Source organism: Chanodichthys erythropterus, chromosome 10 (assembly GCF_024489055.1).
Source record: "Chanodichthys erythropterus isolate Z2021 chromosome 10, ASM2448905v1, whole genome shotgun sequence".
Classification (NCBI taxonomy): domain Eukaryota; kingdom Metazoa; phylum Chordata; class Actinopteri; order Cypriniformes; family Xenocyprididae; genus Chanodichthys; species Chanodichthys erythropterus.
The window spans coordinates 2,986,355-2,998,860 of NC_090230.1; positions in this window are offsets into that span (position 1 = coordinate 2,986,355).

Genomic DNA, 12,506 nt, shown 5'->3' on the forward strand with positions numbered 1-12,506 from the left:
CCACCTCTGAAACATCAACCTCCGCCACAAACTGATGTGACGGATCAGGGGCGACAAGAATGGGGGCCGAAACAAAGCGGCTCTTGAGGTTAGAGAATGCAGCCTCGGCTGCATCCGACCACCTGAACGCCATTGCGGGGGAGGTCAAGGCACTCAGAGGAGTGGCTAGTTGGCTGAAATTGCGAATAAAATGCCGGTAAAAATTGACGAATCCCAAAAACCTCTACAGGGCCTTGCGGGAATCTGGGATTGGCCAATCCACCACAGCCTTAACCTTGTCAGGATCCATGCGCACCCCCTCAGATGACACGATATAACCCAAAAATGGAACTGACTGTGCATGAAAAATGCATTTCTCCGACTTGACAAAAAGCCCATTCTCTAACAGCCTCTGGAGGCTCGTGTTGCACGTTCATGGAGAGAAGAAGAAAATATCAATATGTTGTCCAGGTAGACATAAATGAAGTGATCGATCATGTCTCTCAACATGTTATTAACGAGTGCTTGGAACATGGCGGGCGAGTTGGAAAGGCCGAAGGGCATAACCAAGTATTCAAAGTGCCCTCTAGGGTTGTTAAAAGCCGTCTTCCACTCATCCCCTTACCTAATGCGAACCAAATGATAAGCGTTGCGCAGGTCCAATTTCGTGAAAAGAGACGCGCCCTGCAGCCTTTCAAAGGCAGAAGACATCAACAGCAAAGGATAAGTATTATTTACCATGATGTTGTTCAGTCCTCTGTAATCAATGCATGGCCACAGCGACCCATCCTTTTTACCCAAAAAAAAAACAAAAAAAAAAAAAAGCGGGAGACGAGGAAAGGCGGATGATCCTAGCTGCCAGAGAATCAGAAATGTATTTCTCCATGACCTCCCTTTCCAGATTAGAAAGTGAATATAACTTGCCTTTAGGCGGAGAAAATCCTGGCACTAAGTCTATAGCACAGTCATAGGGACGATGCGGAAGGAGAGAAGCAGCCCAGGACATACTGAACACTTCCTTCAGGTAGAGGTACTCCTCCGGCACGTTTGACAGATTCACCGACTCCTCCTGTAACACAGAACGAGACACAGAAGAACAAGCAGACAACAAACAAGACGCATGACAGTGCTGGCTCCACTCCGCCACGGACCCCACTGGCCCCACTCGATCCTGGGCTTGTGTTTTACCAGCCACGGATGTCCCAAGACAACAGGATGGAGTGCTGATCTAAAATGACAACTGTTCAGTATGGTTAGTATGGTCAGTATGGTTCAGTATGTGATGATGGTTAACAGTTCTGTGGCATGTGTGATGGTGGGTAGTTTCTGTCCGTTAAGGGCATTGACAGTTATGGCACGTTCCAGGGGGTGGATGGGTATGTGTAGCCATGATGCTGCCCTCCGCCCCCGAGCCGACCAGAGCCTGGCAGGTATGATGCCCCGATACTCACTGCAGTCTCACCGGGAGGTGTGTCGCAGACGAGGATTTCTCTAGGGAAAGACCACCCGACAGTAACCGAACGGTCGAAGACCCAGTCTCATCTCCTGCGACAGGGTGTGGAACGAGGAGCAGCACTGATGTTTGTTTTCCCACACCGCTGTTCCCCACAACGCCACGTGTCCCGTCAGTAGCGTCATGACCAATGTGACTTTAGATTCCTCAGAAGAAAATGTATTAGGTTGCAAAGAGAAATAAATAGAGCACTTAATTAAAAAGGCTCTACAAACGTCTGGTTCTCCAGCATAGCTCTCTGGTGCAGGAATACGTGGCTCTTGTTGACTGCTGATGTTGGCGGATGGGTGGGGAACAGACGGTGGAGCTGGCGCAGTGGGAGATGAGAGATGTTGAACCTGGGTAGATAACTCAGCCACCTGCGCCACCAATGCCTGAACGGCATGAGCAGTGGCCACCACCTGCTCGTCCTGATGATCCATTCGTTGAGCGCTCTTGCTCAAATACTCCTGAAGATCCGACGACCTTGCTGGATCCATAATGGTCAGTTCGTTCTGTCAGGAAATGAACACAGACAGAGGATAACAATATTTATTGACAGAATTCACTGTACAATAACTTCACTCCAAATGGACAGTCGAGGCAGAGACTGTGACGTGCAGAAAAGGTGGCGTGCAGAGTGGTGATGAACAGGGTGGCGCAGGGCTACAGCGGGTATAAGAAACCAAGGATAATCCAACCCAGAAAACAGGGCACATCGCGATAGTCCAGAATCCGAGAACCAGGAAGAGACAAACAGAGATCACGACACCGGGACAGCCTGCAACGAACTGACAAAGACCACATAAAGACACGCACAATATATAACAAACACTAACAAGACACGGCTGGCAACAGATCGCAATCAGACCATATTGGGTGACGCCCACATAATCATTCACTTACACACATACACACACAACAAACACACGAGGGCGACTAAGTGAATCCATGAACCGTGACAGTTTTTCTGTTATTTAATGTGTTTTGGATCTTTTTGGTAAGATTCTGCTTACGTAACACTGCAAAAATATTTTTCAATTGAGAAAAGCTCAAGACAACATGAGCTGTGGAAAATTATAAGTGATCTAGGAGTTTTATACAGCTTTTTGCAATGGACGCCATTGAAAAGACATCAAGTCTGTCCTTCACAGCCTTGTTTTCATACCTGTTGTGGCGCTGCTCTAAATAAGGTCTATGAACAACATAAGGGTGAGAAATAATGGCATAATAGTTATTAATATTAATGATGGTTCATTTTGGGATGACTATTCCTTTAAGAGATTCAATTTCTATCATGACAGAATCTACATTCTTGTGAAGCCATTCACACCAGGGCTTATGGGATATTATATTAGAAACATTATATGATACTGATATCAGGGATATTTACAAAGATTATCCTTTTGTATTTACATTGGCTAAATATTGTACAATCAGCTGTGGAACAAATGCTGCATTTGGGCTCATTTGATTGAAGAGATAAGCGTGCCGCCACATAGAAGTTATCTGATACACATGGAGTCTTCATGCCACATGCATTTAACCAAGGGCAAAGTGTCCTTTAAAATAGTTCCTGCCACTAGAAACTGGGTAATGCATTACATTACAGTGACTATATCCAACATATTATACATTAATATGATTATTACAACATAATAACTATGTAGTAACATTGTAATTACAAATGAATTACATACGGCTTCACTTTTAACAGATAACATTTAAATCAAGTCCACTAACTGTCAATTGCTCGCAAAAATTAAGAAACAAGACAAACAATGCATAATACTAATTACCTTTTATAATATCCAAATGCATTAGATTAATATATGCAAAAAAAAAAAAGACAAAAAGTAATTTTCAGATAACTGTAGCTCCAGTTCTCCTGACCATTCAAAGCAATCTGTAATAAGCATTTCTGTTCAAAGACTGCCAAGAAGAGCTAGCGTCATGTGTAACACTGCTAGGCTTCAACAGAGCTGCGAATCACTGTATCAAGCACTGCTCCTTGTGCATGTGGGATATATTTAATGGAGATGTATGTGCAGTGATGTGTGCCTCTCTTGCTGGCTGGTCAGTTTCATGAGCAAAGGCAGAGAGACAGAGATAAGCTCGGAGAAGCACAACACCATGACCTCACCATTAGAGATAAGAGTTCAGTGAAAGTGCTCCAGTGCTGACAGATGTTGGGTGAGCACTTGGCATTTCCCAAAAACAAGACACAAATTAGTGTTCCAATACTTTAGCAATAAAAGCACAAATCTCATCTTTCAACTGAGAGCTATTGGATATGTCACATAAACTATCATCTAACATGACATAAATAGCATGCAAGGCAGCATCAAAATAAATAAATAAAAATAAATAAATAAATAAGTGTCATAATTGTGGCAATCTTTTGAATTCACATCAAAATATTTTGCAGTAGTATGTGTGTGTGTGTGTGTATACCCTATTTCAACACAAAATCTTGTTAATGCATGATGTTTGTTGTTGTTTCCGAAATTTAAAAAATAATAATAATAATAATTTGGACAAATGTAGTCACTAATATAATTGGTAAGTCAGTTCGGTCTCAAACTAACTAGCTTTTTTAAAATTATATTGTTTAAAATATGATTGAATCAAACTGACCATATTGTGTTTGTCTTTTTTTCAATTAATGACTGCACATTTTATGGTCTCTTTTATTAGAAGTTGCAATAAAGCTAGAAAAGAAAAAAAAAAAAACTTTGTGCTATTATCAAAAACATATATTTTATTCTTATTTAATAATATTGATGGAACAACAGAACTATTGTGTTAAAATCATTTAAATATAAGGATAGTTAGAGGTGCCTTTTACTATAGTACTATAATGAAATGGTGGAAATGGTGGAAATGGTGATATGGAAAGTCTGTACACGACTTTAGCCTTGTTGTGTCAAATAAAATAGTTTAGTGCTCAATGAAAGCAAACAGTCAATGCTAATCAGTAAAATACAAATTTATGAATCTATCAAAATGTGTATTATTGGCAAGCATACACTTCAAAATTGTAAATGCTTTTAAGGGCAGAGAATTCAGTACATTTCATTTCAAAGGACTCAGGCAGTTCCACCCTAAAAGACATCAATTAGTAAATCCATTTATATTTAAAGTAGCGTCTCTGGGTTATTTTCACGCTAGTCCGCAGGTAGCAGGATTCTGATGGAGTCTCAGGGTTTCAGATAAGCAGGTTAAGCTTTAAAATAGCAGGGCAGAGAAACACAGGCAACAGGGGTTTAATCAGAAAGTGTAGAACGGTGAACATTACTTGGATGTAGAAGGCTTTGACACTCAGAAAAACAGTATTTATAGATATCTGAGTCACTATTCATTACAGTCCATCATTGTGGATGGGGGAAGGTGCATTATAAAGTAATTTCATGGCAAATACATTAGTTTACCTTGTCATGTTCTCCCATAAGTCTTAATACTTTTGAAAACTTTCATGAAGAGGTGTTTTGGTGAGGTTCTTGTGTGTAGCAGATGTAAAGTACACGGTTACAATCTTCCTTAAATTAATTTTCATAATCCATGAGGAATTGACTGGATGGGAAAGTGTCAGGTGACAGGATGTTGGAGTAGACAGGTTAAAAAAGAAGAGGATTTGTTGCACTGTAAAAAAACAAAAAAAAAACAAAACAACAACAACAACAAAAAACCCAAAAACATTATTCATAGTTCATAGAACACATTATATTGTGTTTGATGAAAGCACAGACCAACTTCAATTGTTAAATTGTTACAATAATTTTTCCTTTTTATTGTAAGTATTTTACATTTTTGCAAAATGGTGGCCAATAGTTTGTAAAACCTCACTCATAGGTACGATCTGATTAAGCGTCACTGAAAGTTAGGTTTAACAGTAGACCTCCATGCTTACTTTTTTCAGAAAAAAAATCGTTTTCATACAAGGCACATTGTACAAATTCATAAATCACATCCCCGTAAAATAGTTACATTTTCCCGTGAGACTGGATTAAGTTTTTTAAAAAAGAATTAGTTCATCCAAAAATAAAAATTGACATCATTTACTCACTTGTCATTTCACTCGTTTCAAAATGTTTGAAGATTGTTGCTCTTCACCATCCATTTAAAATAAATGGGATACAAAAAAGTCATATGATAGTTTGTGTAAAGGTGCGATCACATTAGTATAAATTAAAAAAAAAAAAAAAAAATGGTGAAATTTCACAGGCAAAAATGGTCCATTGACTACGGTCAATAGTGTAGAGATTGATAAAGCATAGCTTACACAGAAGTCACTTTCAAACCAATCAGCTTTCTGTTGGTCAACACGGCGAATTTGCATGACCAACTTGAACCCGTTGCGAAATCTGCGTGGGAAAATCTTTCCATCACACGATATTCCTGATTGTGTGGACTCCTATTGAACTGACTGGATTTCACCCACAAAAATTTGCCAAACAATGGTAAATGTGACCGAACCTTAAAAGTCTGATTCTGAAAAGAATTGCTCTTTTGAGTCTGATCTTTTCAGTGAATCGGTTTTGGTCTTCATTCATCTTAAATGCATGGAAAGAAAGTCATTTAAGTTTAAAATTATATGACGTGTGCAAGTGACAGAATTTTCATTTTTGTGTGAGCTATTTCTTGAATGTGTGAGTGGAAGTTCAGCAACAACACTGATCTTTTATGCTTTTATCTAATATCTTCCCCTGACTTCCAAAACCCTGCATTGTCTTTAGATGCTTTGTCACAGTGAGAGGATTTTCTGCTTTTGATTTTTCCTCAAGAGGAGTTCAAGGTCCTGACGGGTTTTTGAGCAATCCCACACTCTGGTATCGCCTCGAATAGGAATTTCATTTTGTTCTTTCTTCCATGGATCTTAAGAAGTGTCCTCCACTCTGGCATGTCCTATCCTCTTAGTGCTGCTTTTGATTACAGACTGCCAAATACTGCCCCTCTTTGTCTATGCGCCAGTTGCCCCTCTTGTCAGTTTTGCCTACATGTTTCTCATGGTAAAATCCAGAATTTCACCAAAATGGCTCTCAACGTTAATGGTTCATTCTTACTATGCAGGGCATTTCATATCCCATATACAGTATTTACATAGTTCTGGCATGAAACTCTAGATGGCGCAGGCTGATAGGTCAAACTTGTTTGACATCATTATCTACATAGCACAGCTGATTGGTTGTTGTTGCATCAGCGAAGAATTATGTTAAAAGTGTGCAGCACAATTTCAGAAACCTTCCACCTTCCCCAGCTCCACCTGTATAGATTTGCTACACTTGCGTAGCTACGGGTGAGCCACCTGTCAGTCAGACCCATCCAGTCAGTTATCACACCACTCTGACCTATAAAAATAATTTGTATTGTTTTTTTCATTCTTGTTTGCCATTTAATGATGAAGATATTAAGTCACTTTTGTGAGTAGTAGTGCCGCACCGCATTTTGCAGTCAGATTGCGAACAGCCCCTTGCCCCTCCCCCTCTTCACACCGAACACATTTCATTCACAGAGGGACATCGAAGTTTAATTAGGTAAAGTTATGTTAAAAGAAAATTAAACAGCAACTTATTAAAGTTCATCTCAAAAAGACGTCATGAGCAGCCGCAGGAGGAAGATAATTCAGATGTTCAGGAGCCACCAATTTCGATTAGTAATGAGCTAAACAATGTTAATACTAACGTTAAGGTTAACATTTCTCAATTTCCATCACCAGCAACGCTTCATTATCCAACGCAGTGTACAGGTACATATAGCCATGTCTTGGGCTAATTAATACATACAAATCATGAAAATGTGCATTCATTGTTTCAGACACGGTGAAGCCTGAGGCCAGCACCAAGGACGTAACAGCCCATTTCGACTTGTCCACCATTGATGACCCTGCTACTCAGCCCAAACTCATTTCCAGTTACCACTACAGCAGGCGGTATGAAAAGTTCCCATGGTTAGAGTACAGTACTTTGAGAGAGGCTGTGTTTTGTAAGCCATGTTGCCATTTCCCTGAAGCAGCCACTGAGAGCCATTTTATAAAAAAACTGGCTTTAGTGACTGGAAGCATCTCTCCCAGTGTTGTGTGAAGCACAAGGCCAGCAGGACACATGCTACAGCCTTGGGCAGGTCTGAAGGATACAGACAAAGCCATAAATCAGGACGGGGAATTATAATTAACCAGCTGCACAAAGATTCTGTCAACAGTTTGTGGAAAAGAATAGAGAACACATTAAAGTTGTAATAGACCTCGTTTTATTCTGTGCAAAACAAGACATTCCCTTGCAAGGGCATCATGAAAACAAAGAGACACTGAACAAAGGCAACTTCTTAGAATTATTTCAACTGATCTCGAGCTATCACCCAGAAATAAAAAAGCGACTGGACGAATTGCCTAGAAACGTGAAACTCACTAGCCCTGATATCCAAAATGAAATACTTGAAATCGCAAAATAAAGGGGGATTTGCACAATAAGACAGACACATACTATGCAATTTTAGCTGACGAATGTAAAGACTTATCAAAAAAGAGCTAGTGGCAGTCTGTATCCGATACATACCTAAAGGCATGTTGAAGGAAAGGGCTGTGGGGTTTGTAGAGACAGGGAACATGAGCACAAGTCCAATATCAGCATAGATCCTTGAAGTATTGGAGCCGTTACAGCTGGACCCAGCTTTGTGCGTTGGATTTGGATTCGATGGGGCATCGGTTATGGCTGGTAATAAAGGAGGGGTCCATGTGATTTTAAAGAAAACCTTTCCTATATGTGCATTGTAACTCCCACCACCTTAACCTCGTCCTGTGCACAGCATCAAACGTGTCCCCTGGCCTAGTGTATCAGCATTTTTTAATGTCATTAAAAACTTGCATAGTTTTATGATGGGGTCACATAGACTTGCTAGATTTATGGAAATCCAGCAACAGCTGTGGCCAGGTAAAACAATTTTGGAGCTAGAGAAGTCCTATGATGTCCGATGGAAGCTCAGGCCAGACAAATACTGGGAAGAACAGGAAATGAGTTATGAGACGGCCTCCCTGGAAGTGACAGGATAGTCAAAGAGTTCAAAAATGGCCTCCTTGGCTGAAACAGGATGGCCAGATAATTCAGGAATGGGCACCCTGGCCAACACAGGACAGGCAAAGAGTTCAGGAACAGCCTCCTTGGCCAACAAGGGATAGGCGAGGTGGGAGGTAGTGGTGCAACCAATCACAAAACTCACGGTTCGGATCATATTACGGTTTTCGAGTCAAGGATCAGATCAAGGATTGGATCAGCACAAAAAATAAATAAATAAATAAATAAAGAATAAATAAATAAATAAATAAATAAATAAATAAATAAATAAAATAAAATACAAATAAAAATGTGAGGGTTTAAGCCCCAGGTATACTGTCCATACCCGGACACGTCTCGTGTCCAGTCGCTCAGCGCATCTTTCAATGTCCACTAAACCACAGATGTGCACGGATGACCGAGTTCGACACATGTGCAGTACATTTTCTATACTCTTTACCAGACTTGACACTTATCTTGTCATCAACAGGACATTAGCTGGGCAGGATTGGAGGAGAAAAATAGTGCATCCACCATTGCAACATAGTTCAGAAGATACACCGAGAGAACAGGAATCAAAAACGATGGAGAAGGCATCATCTTGTTTTTGAATCGCTCTTTACACACTTTTCTTCGACGACTACATATTTTGCTCAGTACTGTGTGTATTGCCACCTAGTGGACCTAGTGGAAAATTACGTCATGCAGATGGTGCACGAACACTGACGGCCGAAGTATACCCGAGGCTTTAACCTGTTAGCGTTCCACTGTACTGCCCGCAGTACACATACCTTTGCATATACTCCAAATGGTTCAGGAACAGCATGCAATTTACTTTGGGTATGTTTTTTTAGGCATGAAAGGACTGGGAACAGGAGGAAACCAGGATATCAAATGTTTCTGAATAGGAAACACTGAAAGCCTTTGATGCTGGAGGATGATGATGACCATTGACTTCTTCATCTAGCACCAACAAAATTCCCACAGGCACAGATGTAAGAACTGGCTCATACACTTTGTCAGACTGCTTTGTTTGTATTTGTATGTATGCATGTCAATTAAACAAAACCAGGTCCTTCATAACTTCATCCTCCAGGAACTGATATTACTTTTTAGGTGGGAAAATAATAGCAGAAACATCAGTAAGTATTAGCTCTGGATTTAATCTCAATATCTTACTGAGTGGTTAACATTAGGGGGACATCGATGTTTAAGAAGAGATTTCAGTCGAAACCTCCCACCTTTGCTTCTTTCTCATCTCATTTCTCTAAAACCAGTGTCTCGCCAAGCATGGTGCCAGCCTCCCGCGCCGCAGACGACATGGCTGCTCAACAGCGATTATGCTAAATGAGGCACACATTGTTATCTCTGAATTACAAGTAGAACTCCTCATTCCCTGTTAAAACAAACCAGAATCTGCCCCAGTATCAAAATGAAGGTTGCGTTTCACTGCACAAATATAATTTTCGATGCGTAAAAAAACCTCTCTGTGGCTCGATTCACAGCCAGATACAAAGACTTTAATAGATCTTCTTTTTCCACCTGACACACTCTCACCATATTTGGTCCTCCATACAAGAGGAAGCTTAATTTGAAAAAAATTGATTCGCACCATATCATAATTTGCCTTGCCACTGAACCGAGCGTTTCTGCAGCACAGGTAGTGGCAATATTACAAATCATCAGAGCACATTGGAGCCAGATCAATATGGAGTCCTGCAGTCAATCTTGTTTATGACTCCTTCACAATTTCAGAATTCAGACTGGCAGTGCATTTGAAGACGAACTTCCAGGAGCAATGGAGTAAGTGCTGTAGATCATCCAGCGAGTGAGATCATATCAGAGAAGAGGTTTAGAGGACACTTTTGCATCTTTTCATAGTTTTGTTCAAGTTGTAAAAATATCCAGATTTTTATTTATTTTTTCCAGCTTTATTTGTTTACTTATTTTTGTAGCAAGTTATTGACATGTATATCATGGATCTTTGAAAGGTATATGATTTGATCCAGCAGCCTTTATTGCTTTTATAAAACGGTTACCACACACACACACACATACATACAATAATAATAATAATAACAGTAATGGTTTTTACTGTACATTCTATCCCCCTACCCCTAATAATATAATATGTCTAATAAAGGTTGGTTTAAAGCACATAATTTAAGACATTTTCCCATTTTCTGTGACCTATCTAAAGGGAGAACTATCTAGAGGTAAGAAGTTGTTAACAAATCATAAAAAATATGATGTAACTCTTTACATATGAGCTAATTACTCAACTCACTATTTATATATAGCCTATTAATATATTAACAATGTACTAATAGTTACAACTAGTTTGCAAATTATTAAATTATTGTATTTTGTAACAATATTCACTTAATATTCAACAATATGTTGTTGTTGTTACGTGTAGCTGGTGGAAGGATGAGGCAGATACGGATTTCCACAATTATCGACAATACTTTAATAAACACGAGCAAGGAGTAACCAAACATACACTTAACATAAACAGAGAACGGACAAGGAGTGCAGGGAGTGAGTGCAATATATGGGGAGTGCTGACAATAGAGTCCAGGTGCAGGTGATGAGTGCTGATGAGGAGCAGACGAGGGAAGTGAGTGCAGGTGTGGAGAACAGGAGGATGATGGGAAATGGAGTCCAGGGGAACAAGGGATCCGTGACAGTACCTCCCCCTCCCGGTAGGCGCGTCCTCGCGCCGTAGATGTAACAACCGGGAGGGGGGTGGGTGCCCTGGAGACCTCAGGCCGGAGCAGGGGGAGGAGTGGACTGGAGTGGAGGTCTCCAGGGCAGGTTCAAAAGCCATGGCGGGTCAGGGGCCGTGGGCAGCCATGGCGGGTCAGGGGCCGTGGGCAGCCATGGCGGGTCAGGGGCCGTGGGCAGCCATGGCGGGTCAGGGGCCGTGGGCAGCCATGGCGGGTCAGGGGCCGTGGGCAGCCATGGCGGGTCAGGGGCCGTGGGCAGCCATGGCGGGTCATGGCGGGTCAGGGGCCGTGGGCAGCCATGGCGGGTCAGGGGCCGTGGGCAGCCATGGCGGGTCAGGGGCCGTGGGCAGCCATGGCGGGTCAGGGGCCGTGGGCAGCCATGGCGGGTCAGGGGCCGTGGGCAGCCATGGCGGGTCAGGGGCCGTGGGCAGCCATGGCGGGTCAGGGGCCGTGGGCAGCCATGGCGGGTCAGGGGCCGTGGGCAGCCATGGCGCGTCAGGGGCCGTGGGCAGCCATGGCGCGTCAGGGGCCGTGGGCAGCCATGGCGGGTCAGGGGCCGTGGGCAGCCATGGCGGGTCAGGGGCCGTGGGCAGCCATGGCGGGTCAGGGGCCGTGGGCAGCCATGGCGGGTCAGGGGCCGTGGGCAGCCATGGCGGGTCAGGGGCCGTGGGCAGCCATGGCGGGTCAGGGGCCGTGGGCAGCCATGGCGGGTCAGGGGCCGTGGGCAGCCATGGCGGGTCAGGGGCCGTGGGCAGCCATGGCGGGTCAGGGGCCGTGGGCAGCCATGGCGGGTCAGGGGCCGTGGGCAGCCATGGCGGGTCAGGGGCCGAAGCCGAATTGCCGATGATCCCAGGTGGCGGTGAGGATCCGGCGGGACAGGGCGATGCCGCAGGCTCGGCGGAGACTGGAGAACTTGGCTCGGCGGAGACTGGAGAACTTGGCTCGGCGGAGACTGGAGAACTTGGCTCGGCGGAGACTGGAGAACTTGGCTCGGCGGAGACTGGAGAACTTGGCTCGGCGGAGACTGGAGAACTTGGCTCGGCGGAGACTGGAGAACTTGGCTCGGCGGAGACTGGAGAACTTGGCTCGGCGGAGACTGGAGAACTTGGCTCGGCGGAGACTGGAGAACTTGGCTCGGCGGAGACTGGAGAACTTGGCTCGGCGGAGACTGGAGAACTTGGCTCGGCGGAGACTGGAGAACTTGGCTCGGCGGAGACTGGAGAACTTGGCTCGGCGGAGACTGGAGAACTTGGCTCGGCG